This window comes from Cyprinus carpio, chromosome A4 (genome assembly GCF_018340385.1).
Source record: "Cyprinus carpio isolate SPL01 chromosome A4, ASM1834038v1, whole genome shotgun sequence".
Lineage (NCBI taxonomy): Eukaryota > Metazoa > Chordata > Actinopteri > Cypriniformes > Cyprinidae > Cyprinus > Cyprinus carpio.
Window position 1 is genome coordinate 5929466 of NC_056575.1, and position 26139 is coordinate 5955604.

The window sequence follows — 26139 nt, forward strand, 5'->3', positions numbered from 1 at the left end:
TCTTTTAAAAGATATTACTTTAATCAGCAAGAATATATTAAATTGAGCAAGAATGATAGTAAAGACATTTTTAATGTTAAGAAAATCCTGAAAAAGCATTATTTTTACTATTATTATTATAAAATGTAAAACATTTTATCATCATCAAAACTGCATATTGATGATAACAATAAAATGTTTCTTGAGCAGCAAATCAGCCTATTAGAATGATTTCTGAAGTATCATGTGACACTGAAGACTGGAGTAATGATGCTGAAAATTCAGTTTTGCATCACAGCAATAAATTATATTTTATAATATATTACAATAGGGAAAAAAATTATAATATTTCAGAACTTTTATAGCATTTTTAATGGCATTTTTGATTAAAGCTGCAGTCCATAACTTTTTTTGGTTAAAAATGATCCAAAATCATTTTTTGAGCAAGTACATAAGTCAGTGTTCAAAACAATCCCGATTCACAACGGTAAGCTTTTAATAATATGTTCCAATTTGAGTGATACTGTTCGCTTTCTGCAGGAAATACTTGCTGCCATTCGCCTTTGCGTCATTACGTCACGTCTGTATACATAAAGGAGGAAAACTGAAATCTACACGTAATGCTAATATGCACTAAATACACAGTCACGCAATGCTGATGCTGTTAACATTAACAATTTGAGAACAAAGTATAACCATAATAATAATTTGCATAGTTTGATGTGATGCAAGCTAAACGATCATTAGATTTCATCAAGATTGGTAACGCGATTTATTGTAATGCTTTTTTTTTCCTCAGCTGGTCAGAACAAAAGTGAAAATCTATTTATCATTTTGAAACTTTGCAAAATCCAGTTATGCACAATACATCAGTATAATCATTTTGCTTATTTACAACACTTGAGGATTTATTCCTGAATTTTTCCCACAAAGTCCCTGAACGTGTTAATATTCTGAGTCAAAGTTTATCAAACAAACCACTCACACAAACACTCAAGCGCATTAGTCAGCTTAGAACATCAGCCACAATAGATCTTATATAAACTCACTGGTATCAACACAAACACTCAAAGCCAGCCATCCATCGGGACAGACCCAAAACAAGATTAGCCTAATTCTTTATGAAGACAGAGTCCTGATGCAGAACGCTGCGAAGACTGGCTCTGGCTCTCTCAAAAAGCTGAAACACCTTCTTGAATTTGAATGTCATAATTCAGAAGATATTTATCATGCAACTTAATTACTCTCAAGTCACAAACCAGAAGAAAAACTCAAACACACACAATCATTAGGAGTCACAACAGCATCTCTGTGTGACGTAAAAATCCTCCATTTCTGCTCTCTTTCTCACACAAACAAACAAAAACACCAAAAACAAAACATATACAAATCAGGACATAAACAGAAAATACCCTCTGTCAGCCTAAAGTAAACACAAACACATACAACCTCTAAAATCAAAACCTCTCCACTGCAGGACCAAACGAGAAAAGACTCTGAGGTCAAAGGCTAGAAACGATGAAGCTTCCTGACAACAGACCATCTTTGTCCTTTTGTCAGCAATTCTTGAACAGAAATAAACCACCACGTATAAGAAAAGAAAAAGAAAGAAAGGAGGATCTCAGGGAATATATGTAAAATCAGATGATCCGTTTCAACAAAAATATGAAGCAGCACAACTGTTTTCAACATTGAAAATAGTAAGAAATGTTTTTGATCATGTGACACTGAAGATTTGAGTAATTGCTGAAGAACTTTGTATTGCAAAATCACATTTTGTCTGTCATTTACATCACACTAAATTCAAACTGTAATTTCACAACTCTAAATATTATTATATTTAATACATTACATCATTTCATAAAAAAAAAAAAAAAAAACATTTATTTTCTATAACTCCATGGCACCACCACTGAATAACAGTGTGGAAAATATTTAATATTTAAAATGGTGTTTCACTCGCAAATCAGATTATTCTCTATTCCCAGTATGACTAAGAATGATTCTCATGTCAGCAAACTCTCAGGTGTCTGACACTGTTCTTTGAAGCGTCTCAAGGTACACCCAGATCAACTACACAAACACATACACTCAGAATAATTATAAGTATCACATCATGTTCGGAAGACAACCGCATCAAATGTATTGTCCTTTTGTACTGTATACTAAATTATGACTATAGGCAAATATAGGAGATTGCATATGAATGAAAACATACAAAACCTTGTATTCCTATGTTCGTATTGTGCTCACAAGTGTGTGTCTGCATGTGTTTGTGTCTGCGAGAGATAAGAGGATGATCACACACAATCCCCCATGACGAATGAAGCACTAGCAGCACTGACTCCAGCAGGGAACTGCCTGTTCTCCATTTTTTACACACACACACACACACACACACACACACACACACACACACACACACACACACACACACACACGTAAATGGAAGGTCAGACTGATATCATAGTCTGTGCCCACATGACCAACAAGGATGAAAGTTTGAAAGGAGCATGTACAGGTGAGAATAACAGGAAGATCAATGAATACATTTTCATGCACCAAGGTATTTGCACAGTAATCCAAGATACTTAAAAAAAAAAAATTCCACGGAATTTCAAGGTATGTATAAAATAAATAACCTAATATTAAATTGAATTAATAACACTGGCACATGTCCAAAATATAATAATAATAATAATAATAATAATAATATTAATAATAATAATAATAATAATAATGTAGTCTTCTTCTAATTATTATTATTATTATATAAAACACATTTTTAAATATTGTACAAAAAACAAAAATGTAAATAAAAAAAATGTATTATAAAAAAAATGTAAATATTGTAAAATAAATTTAATTAAATATAATAATAATAATTTTATATGCTCAAAAGCATGGTATAACCACAACTGAAACCCAAACAAAACAAATTAAAAAAAAAGTAAAAAAGAAAAACCATAACACACATAAAAATATAAATTAATAAAATCTATATTGAAAAAAAAAATTACCATGATACATGTCTAAAAACACATGGCATAAAACATAAAATAACTGTTCAAAAGGAATTTGCATGCAATTAAATAAGTATAAAAAACATAGTTTTGTTTCTGCATTCGTCACTAATCACGCAACGTCGTCGTCATATGCCGGAACGGCTTCCGCATATGACAGTCAGTGGAAATGAGAAAAAAAGTGTTTATTACATTTGAAATATGGATATTTATCTTACAAAAATGCATGGATTTACTACAGGAGGCCTTTATTCACCCCCCGGAGCCGTGTGAGGAACGTTTTATTATTGATGCACGCACTTTATTTCATGTCTTTTGAACTGTTGATAACCAACATCCGCTTATCCCCATTGAAAGGCTTGGAGGGGAATTAACACTTGGAATAAATATTTATTTATATGGGTATTTTGTGTCATATGCAACAGCTCAAATCATCCAGAAGAAGGTCATCTAAACAATCACAAACTGTAACAGGCGGGTGATCAAAAGCACAAATAATCTTTTTGTTTATTGTATTGTGTCGTAATTGGCACTTCTGGTTATTTACTGTCAGGTGAGCGATGTAGATTTTGAGAGCTTTAAGGCAGCGAGTACCAACAGGTCAATGAATAAGAACACATGTCCCTCCCCGTGTCCCATAAGCATGTGCAACGTCCCACATTCGTCTCTCTCTGCCCCAGAGATGCTCCATTACTCCACTTAGCCTTATATTTTTAGCCGTAGCCCAGGCCAGCTTCCCTCCATCACCCAGATGTGTCACTCCAGCACTCCATCAGCCCGACTTCTGCCTTCCACCACAAACCTTTCAGCAAAACACACTGAAAGACACAGAGGTCAAAATCGACATCGCTGCAACAGGAAGTGCACATTTGGCAGTCGGACAGAGCTCTCAGCTGATATTGAACGCCTCCAGATATGAGGCGGGCGACAGTTCATCTGACCGTCCTGACACCCAACTGGCTGCATCAGGTTCCTAATCCCATGATCCTCTTTTACGGCATGTAGCCATGACAACGCACACTTCCTGTCATTGTCCCCACAGCAGGTAAGTAACATTCCAGAGCAGAATTACAAACAAAAACCACAACAGAGACAACAAAGCATGCTAAGCCCTCTGGGTAACATGCCAAAATGATTTCCCTGCATCCTTGGACATATTTGTTTGATGCCACGAATATATTAAAGGAACTGGGAGAAATCAGTGCATATGGGAAACTAGGTCGGTTTTTGTGAAATGATGGCACTGCAGTGCGCTAGCTGCTTTTAGCATGTGATGTAATCTAACCAAACTTTGGACAGGGAGTTTAACGCCCGTCTGACTCAAAGTTAATCTTTCCCTACTTTCTCCTAGATAGAGAGAGTGTGTATGTGTGTTTTTCCACACAAATTCTCAATAATAAACAGGTTTAGTTAGCAAAGACCTGAAATAACAGCTCAAAAATCTAATTTTTAAATCAATAGAGCAATAAACTTTCAACATCTGCCCAATTTATCATCAAAACAGTTTACAGTTTGAGTAATTTTGTTATGTGCTTTCATCATGTTCATTAGTTTTTTGTATATATAGCTTTAATTTTTATTTCAGGTTTAGCTATTTTGGTACTTGGATATTTTTTTTTTTTTTTAGTTTTTCAATCTAAAATGTATATTTTATATCAATTAGCGAAAATGACTTTTACAACCCACTACATTGCTAGTAAATCAATCGCATGTGTGACTAAATCTTAATCTGGGTGACTAAATGATGTCTATCGTCAGTCATTGGATAATAAATTCTTACCTATTACTCGCCAGTGTGTGAGTTGGAGGCTAATTATAAGTTAAGCACAGATATATTTTCACTAGCTGATCACTCTGACTGAGCGCTTGAGTGTTTCACTCACTGTCAAGCAATCTGTGGACTTGTAACCAGAAGGTTGCAGGTTCGAGTCTCGGTGCTGACAGGAGTTGTAGGTGGGTGGGGAGTGAATGAACAGCGCTCTCCTCCACCCTCAATACCCACGGCTGAAGTGCCCTTGAGCAAGGCACTGAACCCCCAGTTGCTCCCCGGGCGCTGGATATAGCTGCCCACTGGTCCGGGTGTGTGTTCACGGTGTGTTCACTTCTCACTGCTGTGTGTGTGCACTTGGATGGGTTAAATGCAGAGCACCAATTCCGAGTATGGGATACCATACTTGGCAAATGTCACGACTTTCACTTTCACTTTCACAGTGTATTTGACGCACAGTAAACTCCAGTGTGAAGGCGCATGACTCGCCATCGCTTTGCTGAAATCATATATATCTGTTTGGCAAGTAAACTAAAAAATTTTTACTTGCCAATGGCAATTATATTGCCAAGGTGTGTGTAGAGGGTTGCTTTCAACAGTTTTATTTTAATAAACAATAACAACAATGTACAGTATATGTTATGAATTAGGGTTGTAGTGGAAAATACAATTTGCATTATTGTATTATTACATATTATACATTAATTTTTTGTCATTACAAAATGTTCATTACTTACATTAGAGTGAATTTGAATGGATTTTGCTCTAATATGAAAAAAAAGCTGATATTCATCATTGTCCCCTAGATAGTGACCATCTCCAGTGTACATTATGAATTAAGGTTGTAGAGGAAAATAGGATTTGCATTATTACATATTATACATTGAAAATGTACCATTATTTGCTTTCCATTTACTGTGCTTGTCATTTTAGACAGATTTTGACTGGATTAAACAGTAAATTAATAGCAAATAAAAGTTTTGACAACTTGCGGTATAAAAAAAAGGGCATTGACATATCGCACCTCAACTTCCTGTTTCAAAAGGAAATGCATTTGTTTCCATTATTAAAAGTCAACCACACTGACCCACTAATGGGGGGAGGGGTGGTCTACATCTGCTTACCTACTCTTCATCCAGTGCAACAGCCCACTTTACTAACCTGTGCTTACTAAACCATTACCAGCTCTAGACTCGATGCTAACCAGTGTTTCCTTGACACCTTAAAAGGATAGTTCACCCAAAGAAAAAATTCTGACATCATCTACCCTCAAGTCCAAATCTGTCTGAGCTTTTTTTAGGTGCTGAACACACTTTGAAGAATTTTGGTAACCAAACAGTTGACGGTAGCCATTGACTTCCACAGCATACTATGCAAGTCAGTGGCTACCATCAACTGTTTGGCTACCAACATTCTTCAAAATATCTTCTTTTGTGTTCAGCAGCTGAAAGAAACTCATACAGGTTTGGAACAACTTGAGGGTAAGTAAATGACAGAATATTCATTTTTAGGTGAACTATCCCTTTAAGGACATCTCTAGACATATGCTCAAATCCTGTGGCTGTCCACCTCGTGTCACACACTGAAGGTCCTGATACGATCTATATTCCTGTTTGACTCTGCACAACAGGACGGCGTGCTAAAGCCCCCACGGCCCAGCCTGTTCCCATGACAGATCATGTGCACAGATATTTCCAGACATCAGCTAAATCACTCAAGACCTGGGGAATAAAACATGAATGAACTACTGTAATAAATCACATCTGAAGGAAACAGCGAGGACAGCCCAGGGTAAAAGGAATATGCTTGGAAAGCAAACCTTACACAAAGAGGGAATTATGGGAGCGAGATTAAAAAAAATGGAGGGAAAAAAAGGATTACATTTTCCAGGATCACCGAAAGTTAAGCATGCTGTTGTTCTTCACATAAAATTTTAATTGTAAAATAATATAAAATAAAATGTATTATTTTAACAAAAAGCTAAGCCATTTAAGATTAATACAAGACAAAAATTCTAACACACTGAGTTGAAACAACAAAAATAAAAGTTTATCCAGCTAAGCAGTCAAATTCCAAAAGGACAACTTAACAACTCAAATAACACATTTTTAATGTATTGAATTAAATATAAAATAAATTTACAATCAATATAAGCACTGACTGACCTAAAGTTTCATTTTAGAATCGTATTACTGAGATATTGTTATAGTTTTTTATTAATATTTTAAATGAGTTTTTGTTTTTATGTTTTCATTTTAATTTTAGTTCAAGTTTAAGTAATTCTGTTGTGTCTGTTCATTTTTTAGTAATTTATATATATATATATATATATATAGTTTTTATTACTACTATTTCAGGATAGATAGTCAGACAAACAGATAGACAGATAGATATATAATTTCATTTCAATTTATTCCAGTTAAACTGATTTTATTTCAAGAGACAAACATTTGACCTCTTAGACTTTACATAACAAATTGGAAATAAAAAAAAAAATTCTGTGGTAACTCACACCATGTGAGAAGTTACAAAAAATCTGAAACATTCCTTTAAAAGAGATTTAAAATATTACTATCTTTTTTTATTCATTTATGAGACATATGAGATCATAGACAGTACGCAATAATTCATAGGAGTGAAGAAAGACCTCACAGGTGACAAATACAAACCTCTAGGTAACTTTGTCAACCTCTGTGCACAAGAACAAAGTGTGCTTTGATGAATGCAGAGATCTGTGACGCTCTGCTGTTGCTTAGAGATGATGGAATGTAAACACCATGCGTGATGTGAGAGGCAGTGAGATCACTGTGGACAACACACACACACACACACACTCCTTCAGTTGAACGTGAGTGACACCAAAGTGTCTGTTCCCTATCAATGAGCCTTGCCATAAATATTTTAATGCTAGATGGATGAAAGAAGACACACTCTCACTCTGTCGCAGTCACACAAACAGAGTTTTTGGAACCGTGTCCTTAGGGGGCCATTCACACAAGATGCGTTCTTGTGCTCCAAAACAGCTAGAATGAAAAACAGCACAGGGGGCTCAAGATACGTTTTTTCAAAATTGAACTATTTATGAGACAGTGGCTTAAAATGGCACATTAATGGTGCAAGATGTTGAAAAACAAAATACTGTGAAACATGACCCAACAGCCAAAGACGTTCATATGAAGAAGCAGTAGCTTCCCGAATTTACAAGCTAATAAATAAGTTCATTTACAGTTAAGCTTTTAAAAAACTATTTACAAATAAATATAACTTAAACGAAAACACAATTTGGACGTTATCTTAGAGCTGATAAGATTTTTCCGTTATCGTTATCGAACCGATAAAATAATACGTAATATAACATATAACAAATAAATAATTCACTACATCCAAAAGAGACACTTCAGATGCGCACTGTTCACCATGATGGTTTTTAATTGCTGGAAATATTATTGGAATCAAATCGAAAAGGAAAATACAGTGAACCAACATGCGCAGGGCAAGTCTGTCATATTATTATAAGATCATTAGCTACTGTAAAATAATGTAACAGAATCTTTGTTCGCCCGTGTTTTAGCGCATTGTTAAGGGAAGAGCGCATCCACAACTTCTGCATTTACAGTCTTTTGTGCAATTGTGCGTTGTAATATTGTGTTTATTTTATGCATATAAATCAGATTTTTCTAATACAGAATGCGTTTGGTTAAGCTATATAGAGGGTTAATAGAGCGCTTCAGTTTGCTGGTGATCATCTTTAGCTCAGCGTACGCAGCTCAAACAGCAGCTTACAACATTAATAACTTGAGAATGTCATAGATATATTTTGGTTTAAAATGCAAGTTAAGCATAAATAAAATACAAATAATTAATAAAATAAATATAAATACAATTAAAATAATAAAAAGTTACTACCAAGAACAATTACAAAGCTCAGTCCAAAGCCACTGCAAATAGCTTAGGGCACAAGTGCACATCAATATATAATTTCACAGGAAGTGGAGAGGCAAATTTTCCCACCAGTCATTGTGCAAGTATTGTCAGAACTGTACAAAGCTTAGATACAATAACCACAGTGACAAGAAGTCTGGCTTTTTTTTTTAGCTCATTTCACCGCAGCGTGAAGAGTATAATATAAGATGTGATCTTTACAATGCAATTATCATGTCTGTGGGTCCCATAACGTTGAAGACGACACGTACACACTATAAATGAAGTCGCATTTATTTCATATAACATACCAAAAAATATGTATATATATTTTATATTTAGATAAATAAAAATGTGTATTTAAATTTATATTTAAGTTTATTGCCTCATCAGTTTCACAGGCTATTTCATGGCAAAGATTATACATTAAAAACATAGAACACAAAATACAAATACAATAAACAAATAAATTAATACAAAAGATTATAAAACAAAGTATTACACCTAAATTTCTATAAAAGTTATTTTAATGTTTTTCTGGGTCCATCTTATAAAACAAGTCCTTAAGAGTATGTCCTGATAATAACCTTTGTCTCAAGACATTAAATATTGGACAGACTAAAAGCACATTTCACTGTCAAATGAGTTCTGCAATATTGACATTTTGGTGCTTCTTCACCAATCAATAATTGTCCATGAGTTAATCCATTATGTCCAATATGACACCTTGTATACACAACTTGGTCATGCCTGGATTTAAAAGAATAAATATATCTTGTTTCTACAAGTTTGAAAAGTTTATTATTTTGACATTCTTCCCATTCCGCTTGCCATTTCTCCAATATGTATCTGTTGATTACTGGCTCACATCAGAAGGCGGGATTTGGCATTAATTTACATTTACTGTAAGAGCTTGTTTTGCAGCTATGTCAGCTTGCTCGTTCCAGATAATTCCACTTTGTCCTGGAACCCAGCAGAAAACAATATCATACTTGAGTCTCTGCAACTGATTTGCTTTGATGAATATTATTTCAATAAATAATTATTTACATATTTTATATAACTACAAATAATTACAACTGATATTTATTTTTAGTTTTAAATAACTAAGTAATTTTATGCATTTAGTCTAAATAATGATTAATTATTTTTGTATAAATACAAATAACAACAAAATATTTTTATTTAAAAAAAACTGTATACATACCTGTTAGGAATGTAAAGTGAATTATATTTATTAACACAAGTATATGATGTTATACAGGAACAGATATCCCCTGCTTAGTGAACATTACGTAGGGATCCTGTCAATCTTGTGTCCTGTGTGAACATCTGAATCTGATCCAGAGATGATCAGCCAATAGGAGCGTAACACACACACACACAGATGGACACACATGGCACAAATGGTGTCAAAGTGATGATCGCAGGGGAAAGTAGGCCACTATATGGCACAGAGAGCGAATGCAGCACAGTTGACCCAAATGTGAGATGGGCACTGGATGGTACTGTAGGAATTTTGTGTGTGTGTTTGTGGGATGTTGAAACAGTTCAGCACTATACAAAGAAACCTTTCAGCACGTGGAGTTTGGTGAGAGAGAGTGCTGATCCAGGAACAGACTTACATACATACAGAACATACACTCACATTACATGCTAAATGCACTGCATGCATTTACATTCATTCATTTGGAAGATGCTTGTATGCAAAATGAATTACAGTGCATTCAATGTATACAATGAACCCATGACCTTGCCACTGATTGCGCCATGTATTACCATTTGAGTTTCAGGAACTCTGTTACTAGAAGAGGTCAACAAATATTGCTTTATCATGATCAGTACTGATTTTGTTTAAATGATCAATGACAAATACTACTAGTATTAAATACTAGTATTAAAAATAGCATTATATTATATTAATGTAGTATTATATTATAGTATTATTGTATAGTGTTAATGTAGTATTTTATCACTGCTACTACTACAACTTATTTATTTTATTATAAATTATCATCAAAATAGAAACGTAATAATAATAATAATAATAAATTTATTATTTTAATTACTTTATGAAGTAATGATAATAATTATTGATATTATTAATAGTAATAATACTATTTCATAACTTAACTATAATATATTATAATATATTAATATATTAATATATATATTATGTAATTATAAGAATAGTACATGTATAACAAATTGTATTATTAATAATAAATTATTAAACTACCATCAAGATATTATTAATCAAATTCATCAAAATTATGAAATAATATTTAGTACTATAATAGCATTCATGTAGCCTAATAACTCTTCAAAACATAAAAAAATTATTATAACATTTATTAACTTTCATGCAATACATTTTTTAAAATAAAATATCTAATATTAACAATTAATATTACAATTATTAAACTATCATTGAAATTATTACCAAATAAGAATAATAATACTATATTTATTGTTTTTCATGCAATATTATTTTGTGATGCAAATGACTGCATCACAAAATAATATTGTTCAGTTTCATCCATTTTCAAGTTACGCTTAAAATATGATTCATTTCTCACAAATGGCTGCAAAATGCCAACAACAGATAAATAAGTGACTTCACCTTTAATCATGGTTTCCTACTGAATGCGTGTTTTATCTGTATTTTTAACAACTAATATAACCAAATAAGTATGAAAAATATGAGCAATATTGATTATCTATCTCTAGTTAATAGTCTAGTTCTTCAAACTAAACTGGGGCTTGAGAGAAATTACAACAAGCATTTGCCCACAAATAAACACACACACACACACACATTCTTTGCATGGTTGAAATATCTCTCATTGTGTAGGGTCCAGGGCCACAGGGTTTAGACAGTCGGGTAATGGTTCTGCCCCCATAACACCCAGATCACACACCAACATCCAGGCCCTGTATATTACACACCTCTCCTCCTGTGTTTGGTAACTGGTTGTTTTTTCTGAAAGGTTACCAGCAACAAATAGACAACGGCAGTTTCCGCATGACTTGGCAAAAGTGGAATGTCAATCCCAGCACAACATTACAGGATTATGATGTCATTACAGCAACAAGACGGACATGCATGAACCCTCTAATTACGTCACTTCCTGTGAGGTTTGCCACTTCCTCTTTAAAGAAGACGGAAGAGAAGGTTCTGAACAATGTGTGCTCATCTCCACGATCAGTGACGCAGTGACACTAAACAAGTGAGAACTATCACTGTCAATATATGCTAAACGTGAAGCCAGCTGATCAGGGTCACATTCTAGAGAATTAGAGACGAGAACCAGAGAGGCAGAATGAGGAAGAAAGAAATGGAGCAGGAGCTTGTTGCCAATAGCAACATGCCCTTTTCAGAAGAAGTTTACATTGCTAGCAGAGTCCAAAAAAAGTGAACCACTTCAAGAATGTGAACTAACCCATTCAGCATGCAGGAAAAGTCAGAGCTTTACACCTGTACCAAAAAATGTATTATTATTCGTAAGTTAAATTATAATGTTAACTCCACAGTAGAGTCTTAGTAACTACTAGCTATTTTAAACTAAATCTATACATTATTCCGTTGCACCAGTTGTCCGTAAGGCAGGACGTAGTATTTGTAAACTCTCCGTAAAGTAATGTGTAGTTGCAGAATATGACGTTTACCCTAAATGATCTAATAGAAGTCTTCAAATATGTGAGCTGAACTTGTTTAAATGCTGTGAATTTCCATTTATCCTTCATTGTAACTTCTTTTGCCTCATACAACTAACAGTAAAAATGTGTTTCCGTTAAAAACGATACTACTTAATCATAAATAACATTAGCCTATAGGTAAGCTATGTTTATATGTAAATAACATTCAGAAACTGTAATTGAAATATATGGAACAATAAAATACTGAAATATAATATTTAGTTTATACATAGTTAATAAATAAATAAATTAGTAGTGCATAAGTTGTAACATAGTGCCTCTTTCGTCTAAGTTGTAACTTGCATACAGCTGGTGCAACCGGCCCCTGGGTCTTCCTTTCAACCAATCAGTCAACCAAAAACCATTTAAGATGCACTCAGAAAGACAGTGGAAAATGTTCTGGTTGGCTTACATGAAAAAGACGCAAGTCATCAAAGAACAAAGACCAGAGCTGAGAACGCCACATGGAACAATGCAGACTTTTGCATCAGGTTTGTGTGACGAGGCGTGTTTGAAAATAGTGTGTGGTGGGAGGAAGCATGTGGGTGTGCAGTCAGAGGTGTCTGTACTATATGAAGGGCAGAGCATCAGCTGTTCTTCAACAAATTAACTGTATCCATCATGTCCTTGACCTACTGATGGTACAAGAACCCCACTGCAGAGAGAACAAGAGACATGGGTTCTCATATAACAACCCACCGCCTAACTGCTCGCAGCTCTGTACAGGTCGAGTTACATTAATGCCTGCAACAATGTTTCCACCGCCTCTCTCACCTTACCCACAATCACACAAGAAAGCAAGAACAATCGCTCTGCAAAAACATTCTTATGATAAATTCCACGAAGTTCGTAAGAATGTTCTTAAGTGCAATTCTTGAAAAATTCTTAAGTTCTCAAATATATTCTTAAGAACATCTTAATTTTTTTCTTAAGAAGCAAACAACAGCCGTTATCTGAATGAATACATGACGCACTGATAAAATCACACTATTGTCTTTTAGCGCTTCCTGCAGATTCCCCATAGACTATATAAAAACATTACCCTAATAATCATAATAAGCACGCACACTAGCGAGTTTGACTGGCGCTCAGGTTCATGTTTTTAATGCAGCACGTTTTTGAACAGTTACTTTAAAAATAGCCTGTCTCAAACTGCAGCGATATGTTTCATTAATTTTTGTGCTGTGTTCTGAGTGAATGATTCCATTATGTGTGTCCGTGCTTCTACAGCAAATGCATCCTGCGCGTTCATATGCGCTGAATACTCCCAAAGATTATGCCGAATTTATAAGCTAAAATTAAAAGCATAAAATTTAAAGCTCCCTATCTGACTCGTTTTAGAGTTGCTACTGCGTTTTGAAGTCAGCAAAAAGTAGCGTCACACATAGGTTAATCATCATGACCAATCATGTTTACATTTACAGTCATCACTGTCTCGTGAGAAAACTCATGCACATCCCTAGTCCTACTATATATTATATGTAGCTGTTGTTGTAATGCTTAAATATAACAATTAATTTGAAATAACCCAATAAATTTACTTAATAATTTGTACTGTCTGGGATTTAAGACCAGTCTGGGGCTGTCCTAAATTTAAGAAGTTATTTATGATGATTTTTAAGAAGATTCTTTTCAGGAATTTGAATTCTTCTTAGGTTTTGTCTTAAGAACAATCTTAAGAAAAAAGATAAGAATATTCTTAAGATGGATTTTTGGGAATACAAAATATTCGTAACTTTTTTATAAAGTTAAAAAATAAGAAGAAAACGGCAGTTAAGAAGAAATTTCTTAATGTTTTGTGAATCCGGCCCCAGGAGACCAAATCAATGCATGACTCTACAGTGAAAAATATGTTGCTACTTCATTTTCTCACTTTTACACTTAATTTGTTTCTTTCATTGTTGTGTCTCCTTCTCACAATCTCTTTCAATGTTTATTTCAATGCAAAGGATTAAATACCACTCAACTGGAAATATAGAATTAAGCGCCATTCACACTACAAGCGACACGCAACAACAAAGCGACACGATCACATTCATTTCAATGGACAGCTGGCGATTTCCGGTGACACGAGCGACTGCGACCGTTGGTGACTGGATGGGGCGTGTTGGTAGAGAAGACTGTAGAGCTCATGTGATCATTCTCCTCTCAGCTCCGGTAGTGACGGAAAGATGGAGGAGAGGCTGTTTTGCATTTTTGCTGTAGATAAACATATGCAATGCAATTCTCATTCATTTTTCTTTTTATGAACAAATTCAATTTATATTATATTTAGTCTTTTGCCTCCAAAATGTTTGTATTTAGTGGCAAGAAAACTGATTCACTGTCAACAATGATGTTACTAGGCAGCCAGTATTGAGAACGCCCACTAGCGACCTCATTTCCAGCACCTTGCTACATGCAGCGACAAAAGTCACTGCTAGTGTGAACGCACCTTTAGAATATTTTGGCTACTTTGAAGGAGCGACCAGACTTGGAATAGTAAGCAACCACCAAATGACCAAGAAGAACACCTTAGTAACCATATAGCAACACCTCGGCAACCACCAATAACACCCTAGCATTACAGTGATGGGCTCTGCACCAATAAATACTTGTTTTTTATTTTTGGGCTTCACTTTTACCCTAGCAACCACACAGCAGCATGGAACCACCACTTACAACACCTAAGCAACCATGTAGGAACATCTTGGAAACCAAGCACACCCTAACATCATTGTGAGGGGTTTTGCACAGGCATTGTGATTGTTACGCTAACAACTAACAAAGCGACCATTGCAAATCATTTGAATTTTGTGTCAGTACGTCATAGGTAGAACAAGGCAGCAGTTTACAGGTGGGGATTTGCTGTGTCGTGCCACGCTGCATCCTGTGCAGACAGCATCACTGATTATAATGGGTTCTATATTATTTTGTTGTGTCGCGCCATGCAGCTCACATCCGGTGTAGACAAGGCCTGGGACGGTTACCGCATTACCGCAATACCGCGGTCACGTGACGCCTACCGCGGGTCTAAACCTGTAACCGTCATCACCGCACAAAAAAAAAAAAAAAAAAAAAAAAAAAAAAACATTGGCCTGCACATCTGATTGCCTTCGGCAGAAGTCAAATGAGCCATTTTAATCTAGATTAATTCCAAGATTACAGTGAGATTAATCTAGATTAAAAAATGTATCTATGCACCTCTAATAGGGTAATAGCATTCCATTTGTATTGACTATTAGGCCTAGAGTACCTGTGTAATGTCTTGTAGCCTATATATTGAATTTCATTTCATTTTACTAAAGCATAAAATACAGGCGGATGACTCATGAGAAAGCCAAAAAAAGCAGGACCTCAGTTTTTAATTGCACGTGCTTATTCTGCTTAACACAATTCTCTCACGTGGTTGCGCAGCCGACAATTGCGCATTCTCAGTGTGGTTCAAGGCTGTAATTTAACGAATGCTATTTAATTTAACAAAGTGTCGCTACCGTCATTGTTTTTTTTTTTTTGTTATGCTGCTCAACTTTATATTTATCTTATTTATAAATATTATTTATATTTATCTTATTTATAAGTAAAAAACAACCACAATATTGTGAGCAGCGACACTTTGTTAAATTAAATAGCATTCGTTAAATTATAGCCTTGAACCAACACTGAGACCAAAGCGCACACAAGATATAGGCTAAATAAATATAAATATGTAAAAATATATAATATAAATAATATTTATATATATATTATAGATTTTTAAATATTTTATATTAATTTAGCCTATATGTCTACATATTTATATTACTCTATATGCCTTCGTTAAATAGCCTTCATTAACCACTGAGACAAAAAAGCGCACACGTAATATCTATATAAATATTAACATAGCTAAACATGTACAAATATGTAATATAAAATATAAATCATATTAAATATAAATTCATATATTATATAAGTAATAAAAAAAAACGAATCTGGCTGACTTACTTGGGGGAAAAAAAAGAAAAAACATCTACTCCGACCCCCAAGAGAATTCGTGTAGACACAGAGATCAGAAGGTATTTGCAGGAGGAAGCCCTGGATTCCCACGCAGACCCTCTTGTCTGGTGGCGGGACAATAGTGTCCGATTCCCTCTGCTTTACAAAGTAGCCCGAAAATATATGACCATTTGCGCTACAAGCATTCCCTCAGAACGTGTGTTCAGTGCTGCAGGTAACGTCGTTACGTCTTTCAGGGCCTCCCTAAAACCTGACAAAGTGAACATGCTAGTTTTTTTCTAGCAAAAAATATGAAGGCTGGGATGTAAACCATAGAGCCTTTCGTTTTGCCAGCACTTTTTTTTCCAGACATAATTTCTGTTCTAAATGTTCTTATTCTAAATGTGAAATAATAAATGTTAAATAAACGTGTTCCTTATGCTCAATTGCTTAGCCTCTGTGTGCGCAAAAGTCGTTATAGTCTAAGTGATTGTTTGATGACGACGACTGTAGCCTAATCTGAAGGTAAAAATATGGAAAATAAACATGCAAATTAATATCTATTACTGATCAATACGATAAATAAAAATGTGTTTGTTTGTCTTTATGATGCTCTATCTTCAGATCTCTGTTGTGAATTGCGATCAGATCTATCGCCCCCAAAAAAATATGAAGGCTAGGGTAACCTCGCCTATTATTTCGTTTTGCAGAATTTTTATTTCAGACATCATTCCATTTCTGTTCTAAATGTTCATGTTCTAAATGTAAAAAAAAAAAAAAGTGAAATAAACCTGTTCCTTATATTCGTTTGCCTCCCGTGTGTGTGCGAAAGTGAAAGTCCATCGATCACGGTGGTGGGTTTGGGGGGGGGGGATTTACCGCAATACCGCGGGAATTTATTGCTTTTCAACCGCGGTAAGAAAAATTCAATACCGTCCCAGGCCTAGTGTAGACACTGTATTAAAACACCTTAGAAGCCATTTATAAACACCTTGGTAACCAACAACAAGATCTTAGCACCATGGTGACAGGTTTTGCACTGCTCAACATTTGATTTTTCTTTTTCTGACTTGATTTTACCCCAGGAACCACATAGCAACATGGAACCAACACTTAGAGGACCTTATCAAGCACATAAAAACACCCTGGAAACCACCAAGCTCATCCTAACAACATGTTGACAGGTTTTCTGTAGGTTTTGCACGCTAGCAACATCCAAGCACACCCTAGCAATTTGGTGACAGACTGGTTTTGCACAAGCATAGACTCAATTTTTCTAAAAAAAAAAAGAAAAAAACAGAAATCTGCTTCACTAGAGTAGTAGTTTACTAGCAACAGTCTCCAGTTTGATGGATTGTACCACTTCAATTCTAGATTTCCTGAGCCTGGATCTCTTTCAACATGTTTTGAAGACTCCAAAACACCCAATTACCGACCAACCAACTCAACCGTAAAAAAGACGTTTACACTTCACACTATCAGATAGCACATTACACAACCACGTACCCTGAAAAAGCAAGAGGGGAGATGAATAATGGTTATGAACAGTTTTTTAAGACAAAAATAAAAGTGCAATGTGTGTGTGGGTGTGTGTGAGAAAGCAAGAGTGAGAATAAAAGTAAAAGATGCTTTTTTTCGTGACCCATTTTTATGGGCCATGCATAATCAGCATGATCCACCACCACAATAAACACGGACAAGTACAAAGGGCCCAGAAGCGACAAACCATGTAACCCTGCTCCTCTGTCACAACACACTAACATGACGTGAAACTGTATCATGAGCTTCATCAGGGAGAGGCATGGACCCATTGTCCTCATGCTACACTGACTATCATCATCAAACGCTCAACTAGAGCACACGCAGAAACTACAGTGTGCCTATATCTCATACACTCAACATTCGTCCATCACCATGTGGGACACATTGCATGCAGCCGCCCAGACTGAGAACAGCCAAGCCACAGTCCCCGATTTGGGTCATCCATGCAACCCTCATTTCCATCTCATTGATAAATAGGCATCATCCCTGGGATGCCAAACTCCAAAATTGGCCACAGGCCCATGATCACATCCAAAGAAGGCGCATGCATTCATATGCATGCATACAAGGGTGCTCATTTGCGGAATTCAGCGCATGCACATTTTCATCCATTGCATTTGCTTGACTCGCAAATAGCACAGCCATAATGGAGGGCATATGAAGTTGGCTCCACAGTCACGTATTTTAATGCATCCCCCCTTTGCTCTGCTGGAGGGCGGAGATACATTTGTCCACATTCACGATTCATTAAACCCATCAACACATTTCCCAGCGTTACGAAGTCACCTGTGGTTTGACTGGAGGATGTGTGGATGAGGTCTGAATCTGTGTGGTTTTCGCAGGGGTCCGTCTATTAACCCATGTGAAAAAAATATTGACGTTTAAAGGGTCTGAAAGTGCACAGACTGTCAACTATAAATGCACACGGTCTTCATTTTATTGGAACACTTTCATGTAATAATACTGATGCAATATTTAAAGGCTTGCTATTCTTTATTATAAAATCTCTCTCATAAAACAGGATCAAAAATAAGCATGTCTTACCATTTTGAATAAGTAACTGATTGATTCTCATTCAAGCAGTATTGTTACATTGCTGTATATTAAAATGTTTAAATTTTGTATTTATTATTTTTGGATGATACATAGATCCACACACACACACGTATATATGTGTGTGAATAACGCATAAACAATTTTTACTGGAAAAAAAAAAGTACTTTAAGTTTTTGAAACTTTTCCAGGAAATAAAATGCACTTTAGATGAAAAAATACGTGATTTATCCTTCTTTGCAGTGCATGGACATGCATAACAACTGGTTCAACCGAACAGCTTTTTATTAGTGTTCAAAACAGCAACTGAATTTCAGCATTATGGACTATTTCTGGAAAGACAGTCCTAAAACAAATCGACTAAGCCTGTCAGGATTGTTATTCAACCAGGTGGTGGAATTCGGTACTAGTCAAAGCTTAAATAAACACTTCAAAGCAACGGGTTTGCTTTCCTTTTATAGCTAAACCAAAAACACAGCATTTAAACACGACATATAGTTCATGTTGACAAACCAACCGTCGTTTAAACAACATTTAATCAGATTAACGTCACTCGACCCAAACACTCCTCAAACCTGGCAGTTTTGTTTGCTAAGCATAGCTGACAAACATTAACGTAACGTACATGAGGGTCGCGTCTAAGTTACCTTCCGCTTCAAAGGATCGTTACAAGAAACGCAACGCAAGACTCACCAGAGACGGTAAACGTTGTTCGGACGCGAGTCCCTGCCCTCGCCTGCTTCTCGGAGGCCGGATGCCGTCTTTCCACTCTCCGCCAACACACACAAAAACAAGCCGCCTTTTCCGACGAAAAACACGCAGCTTCACCCGACCGATTTCGGTCAAACTTGCGCTGATATCCTCAGTCGAACGGGTCGGAGGCGCTTCGCGTGCAGTTCACTATGGCGATCGTTTCCCTGGAGCGTTTGGTGACGGTACTCGGGGCCGGGAGGGGTGCTGCTGCTACCCTGCTACTTACGCCTCCGCCTTGACATCGGAGGAAGAGGAAAACCTTCTTGTGCAATGATTTGAACGTCGCACTCAACTGAAACTTGACAAACAGCGCCACCTGCTGTCCAACGGCCGCTATGACGCATGATCTCTCATTTACTTATAATCAAAACAGCGTCATAGAACCTTACTGGTTCTAATTTTAACTTTTCTTTTAAAAAATTTGTAAGTAAATTTAGTTAATGTAATTAACATTTAAAATTTAGAATTTTGGATTTATTGATAATGAAACCAGTTATTAATCAATTTTGCTTATCTTCTGACAGATTGTATTTCCTCTGTCCTGACAGATTTGGTTTTTCGGGGCGGAGCCTATCTGGTGCCAGAAAATGACAGTTTAAACCACAGTCTATGGTATAAAACACAGTATAAAAACAGGTTTTAACCTTAACCCTATGGGTTAAACGTAGCAGTCTATTCAAGCCGTGGAATAAAATAATAATAATAATAATAATAAATGAGTTTATATTTCAAAATTCGGACTTTTTTCTTGCGATTCCGTTATTATATTTCACAATTCGTGTAAGAAAAATCAACTCGTCATTCTTTCTTTTTAGTTTATAATCACACACTCCTGGCTTTTTTTCCCTCAGAATTGACAAAGTCGCAATTGTTGACTTGGAGAAAGTTATAAAGTCCGAACTAGGAGATATAAACTTGCATTTGCAAGAAAAAAGTCAGAATTGTGAGAATAAATAGGTAAATGTTATGTAAAATGTTATAGGTTCAAACAGTATTTCATGCATGTATTTCTTTCAACTTTAGGGCTAATACAATATGCCCCCTATATGAATATTATAGATCTATTGTTTAAATCAAATTTATGCTTTAAAATAGGGTAATCATAGCAGGTTTCATCCATAGTCTGTCCGTTTAAACATCTGCGTTTAGCTTCATATGGCATCTTTGACGACACTATCATATAAAAAAATTATTTGCATTCCGATTCTTACATCCAAACGCACAGTAATACTTTTTTTCTCGTATTCCATGGATTTTACCCGTTTCCCAGTGTTTTCTGCCACCCCTATGCGCGCGCAGCTGCAAGTGACGTAACTGTGACGTCTACTCGAAATGGGTCTCTTCAGTTAAAGCAATTAGGATTATTAAATTGTCACACCATTTTACGTCAGTAAATTAAATTTTTACATTAGTATGTTCATAAATACGGCTAATCGTTTCTATTATTGAAAAAATGTAGCATGATGACATGATAGGCCTATGTATATGAGGAAATCTTGGAAAGTACTTCTAGAGGTCAGAGGTCTAACAGGTCATTTCATAATCACTCCAATAGTTGTCATGAAACTATGATGCATACAGTATGCAATTTCTATGAAACAAACTTTACACAAGGCCTACATCTTAATGTAGAATAAATAAGTAGCACAACTGTTTCCAACACTGATAATAAATCAGCATATTATGATTTCTGAAGGAGCATGTGTCACTGAAGACTGGAGTAATGGCTGATGAAAATTCAGCTTTGCTTTGCCACCACAGGAATAAAGTATATTTTAAAGTATATTATAATAGAAAATTGTTATTTTAAATTGTAATAATAGCCTATACCCCCTTAGCTGTTATAAATTCACTTGTAAACCATGGCTTCACGGGGCTTACTGCTTTTATAAAACGGTTATTCCATATACGTAGTAAGGTTTCACAGAATAAAACAGAGTAAATAAAGTGTTATGTTATTAATAAAAACAGTATTCTTCCACCAAACACTGTAGTTACTCAGAAACAGTTGTGGTTCCAACAAAGAGCAACACACAGAAGTAAACAAAGGTGTATGTTTATAGTGTAATTTACAACAGCTTCGAACGCGGCTCAACCAATCAGAATCAAGGACCGGAACTATCCGTTTAATAATATATATTGACTCATGTACATCAGGTAGGCTATATAATATTATTACACGGCTCTGTGGAATACTTGAATCTGATTGGTCAGTCGCGACATTCCGAGGTATGTTATTCCTCAATAACAACCGGAAAAAGCTAATAACACAGGCTCATCCGGGTAACTGAAGTCAGCGCTGTACTCTTGCTTGAACTATTTTTTCTTAGTGGAAGCTTTGCGTTTGTTTAGCTAATAAAATATTAAAACTCAAAAAATCATTAAAACTTAATTCAAAATGGTGTACAGTTATTTAATTATGCCATCCTGGTATCTTGGACTCGCACTCGTTTCATACAAACCCAGCTGCTGTCATTTTGCTACGATTGTTTTGTACGCTGTAATGGATTATAAGAGAACTAACAAACTGGTAAGGTTTTAAAGGTCTTAATTCTTTTATTGCCTTAATTATTTTTGTGGTGAAATGTTGTGTAATTGTAAGAGATTTAAAAAAGATAAATGCAATAAAAAGTTAACTTTTTAACAGATATACTATTTTTTTTATTATTGACATTGTACTTGTGACAAAGACCACAAACAGCAAAAATACATTTTCACAATCATACTGATACCACGGACTGAGAAAAAGCATTTGTGTTGATGAACTAAGCAATACTTATTACTGGAAATCAAATTGCAAATCTCATTCAGTTATGTCTTAAGAAGCTGATTGCCACAGACAGATTCTTGTAACTAAGGAACCGGTGTATTCCTTAGTCACTCACCGGTCACTTACACTTTCGGTTTTATGCCAGAAACCCACAAATCACTAAAAAATGCTGGGTTGTTTTAACCTAACTTTGGGTCAAATATGGACCCACCCAACGTTTGGGTTAAAAATTAAATTAAAAAAAATTAACTCAATGGTTGGGTTATATTGGACCCAAAGTTGGGTTGAAACAACCCAGCATTTTAAGACATGTAAATTTTATGCAAGGGAAAACATAAATTACAAACATCACAGACATTAAAACAAGTTAAATGAAAAAATATTTAGTATTTAAAATTGTATTGTTTTAAGATTATTGATAAAACATTTACCATTCTTCATGAAAACATCATTGAAACTTTGTAAAAATAAATAAATAAATAAATAAATAAAAATAAAAAACTTGTTGCATATCACATTAAATCTTAAAAGAAAGCAGGAAAATGTATAATATACACTCACCGGCCACTTTATTAGGTACACTTATTCAATTGCTTGGTAACACAAATTAACGGTACTAGCAAGGTGTACCTAATTAAGTGGCCAGTGAGTGTATATTAACTGTAAATAATGAAGTTTTTCCTGTTATTGTATAAAAAAAAGATCTGTGAGATTTATATTTTTGAATTTAAACCTCTTGAAATGATGAGATAAATTAAAAGTATTAAATATTATTCACTGTAAAATGTAACTGATGATCTTACTAATAAAAATAAGTGAAATGAACTTGTTTTGAATAAGTTTGTGGACCTTACTAAGTTTAACCAAATAATCTCAATGTTTTAGCACAAAGTTAGTAAACTAAATGGATTCAAGTAAGCTGTACTTAAAATAATGAGTATATTTAAAGGGGTCATATGATGCGATTTCAATTTTTCCTTTCTCTTTGGAGTGTTACAAGCTCTTGGTACATAAAGAAAATCTGTGAAGTTGCAAAGACTAAAGTCTCAAATCCAAAGAGATATTCTTTATAAAAGTTTAGACTCGTCCACACCCCCCTGAAACGGCTCGTTCTAACACGCCCCCACATCTCTATGTCACTATGTGGAAAGATTTGCATAACGCCGCCCAGATGTTCACACAAAGAAAGAAGGCGTACCTTTTATTCTCATTGTAGTATTGTTGTTGTAGACGCTGTGTGTTTCACTGTGAAAGTGAAACTACTTTGTTTGGCCTTCCAAAAGAGGATGATATCAGCTTCATCATGCCCCGGGCTGATCCATGCTGGTCGCTGAGGAAATACATCAACTTTGCACTGTGGATCGCTTTCACCGTGGACGAAGCGGAGTCCAGCCCGGGGTCGTCCCAGGTGGTTCTCCTTTGTAGAATCCACCGGCCGTGCCGTTCTCAAGATGCCCGCCTCCGCTCACTAAAGGACGGGGTGTGTGACGGTGTTTCGTTGAGAAAGCGAAACTACTTTGTTTGGCCGTCTAAAAGAGGACAAGACTAGAAATCATGTTTATAATGGGTTTTATGTTTCTGTCTCGTCGCTCCGGCTGGACAATGAATCACAAAATGTTAAGAGGCGTAACATTTCCCTCACACGCTTGAGGTATTCACCCAATCACAACGCGCTGGATAGCTGGCCAATCACAGCACACCTCGCTTTTTAGAGAGATGAGCCTTGTGAAAATCGACGAGTTTCAGAAGGACGGAGCATAGAGGAGAAACAATAATGTACAGTATGTGGAAAATAATGTTTTTTTTTTTTTTTTATATTAAACCGCATAAACACATTTCATTACACCAAATACACCAAATAATGTTCTTTTTAGCAGCATCATATGACCCCTTTAACATTTTTTCAGAACACTGTCATTGCATTTTTAAAATATTTATTCAGACTAATTTGACATTTCATTCTGTTTTAACTTTTCTTTCCAGAGCACAGCAGTTCTTCATGGCCTTCCTCTCAGAGAAGAAACCTCTGACTTTTTTCAAAACATTTCATTTTTCATTCAAAAATCCCACACATATCACATAGGCTATCAATTACACTTCATTCAACTCTTATCCTGCACCAGATTAGCAACCTCTGAATTTATTTCATTTTTTAACTTAAGCCCTTGTACATTTTGTTACATGCATGTTCTGCCATAAATGTACTATTAATTTAGTCTAATTTCTACACAATACTTAATGACCATTGTTTGTCTCTGTTGGTTGTACATAGAGCATAAGACAATGGTCCAAATTCTTTTAAGTTACATTACATTTGTGAGATTATTTGAAATGTAACATGAATTGTAATTTTGCTGTTGTTTCTTCAGGACTGTGAATGTGACATACCCCAGATTCCCATCGGATTCTGACTGTGTTTTACAGCTCAAGTACAACTTTGATTTTATTCTTCAACTTTGAGTCTTTCTTTTCATTGGACATAAATCTCTGAAACCAAAACTACAGTCACTAAAAATCTGCTGCTTGAGATTTATAAAACCCAAAAATGTTAATTCTGTCATTGCTCACCCTCATTTCATTCCAAGCCCATAAGACTTTTGTTTGGTTTGACTTTTTGGTCTTTGAAACACAAATCAAGTAATTTTTAATGAAATCTAAGAGGTTTCTGTCCTTTTGTTGACAGTCCAGGTAACCAAAAATTAAAATATACTAAAAAGGTCATTAAGGTGTATTTAAACAAATCATATCCACTCAATTAAAATCTAAAGAAATTAAAATCTTTTGGTTACCTGGACTTTCAGCAAAGGAACAGAAGTCTCTAAAGGTTTCCTTAAAAGTAGTCTTTGAAAGACAAAGACTAATCTTGTGGATTTGGAATGACACGAGGGAGAAGTAAATTTTCGGTTTTGGGTGAAATATCTCACAAAAGCTTGTTTGCACAAACATTTTAAAATTATTTTAATTGAAGTTATACATTGTTTAACCTTGGCTGAAAATGTTTTTCTACTTTTGAACAATGTTATATGGTGAAACTTTTTTAAAATTTAATTTAATTTAATTTTCCAATAAACTGATGTTGATTGTTAGTTTCAGCTCAAAGATTGTTAAACAGTCAGGATCATTGATAGAGTTTCTTTTATATAGTTGCACTTGCATTGCACATTTTTGGTGCTTTTTGCGCTTCAAAAAGTATTAATCCTATGTAAAAAAAAAAAAAAAATACAGTATTTAGAATTTAGCGGTGCTTGAATGACTGTTTTGAAACACTGTACTACCTGTAGACAATAAAAAAATTTACAACAGTTCAGTTGTTGATTTTTGTTTTTACTTAATGTTTTTAGTTTAGCTTACTAGTTTATTTTAAGGCAATCGGTTTCCTAATATTTTCCAAGTAATGTGAACACTAATAAGAAGTTAACACAACTAGTTATTTTAAGTCAACAGTACTTAAGTATACTTTATTAGTTTTCTTTAACAAGTTTTCTGTACAAACTGTTTTAAGTTATGCAAACTTAAAATTAACACACTAAGAGATTTTAAGGCAATCAGTTTCTTCACTTTTTCTAAGTAAAGTCAACATTACATTTTACAGTATATAGATAAACAGCAACGCAACAGAGATGTAATCTTGCAAGATTCAGAATGAGCAAAAAAGTATTTCACAAATGGGGAAC

The 26139-nt window shown here is 35.0% G+C and overlaps 1 protein-coding gene across 1 annotated transcript in view; it reads right to left on the reverse strand.

Moving 5' to 3' along the window:
• Positions 1-19759, reverse strand: part of LOC109066303 (cyclin-dependent kinase 17) — a 56764-nt gene extending 37005 nt beyond the window's left edge. The window contains exon 1 of the mRNA XM_042738850.1: positions 19636-19759. The gene's annotated coding sequence lies outside the window, so the exon portion shown is untranslated. The remainder of the gene's footprint in view (positions 1-19635) is intronic.
• Between the last annotated feature and the right edge of the window lie 6380 nt (positions 19760-26139).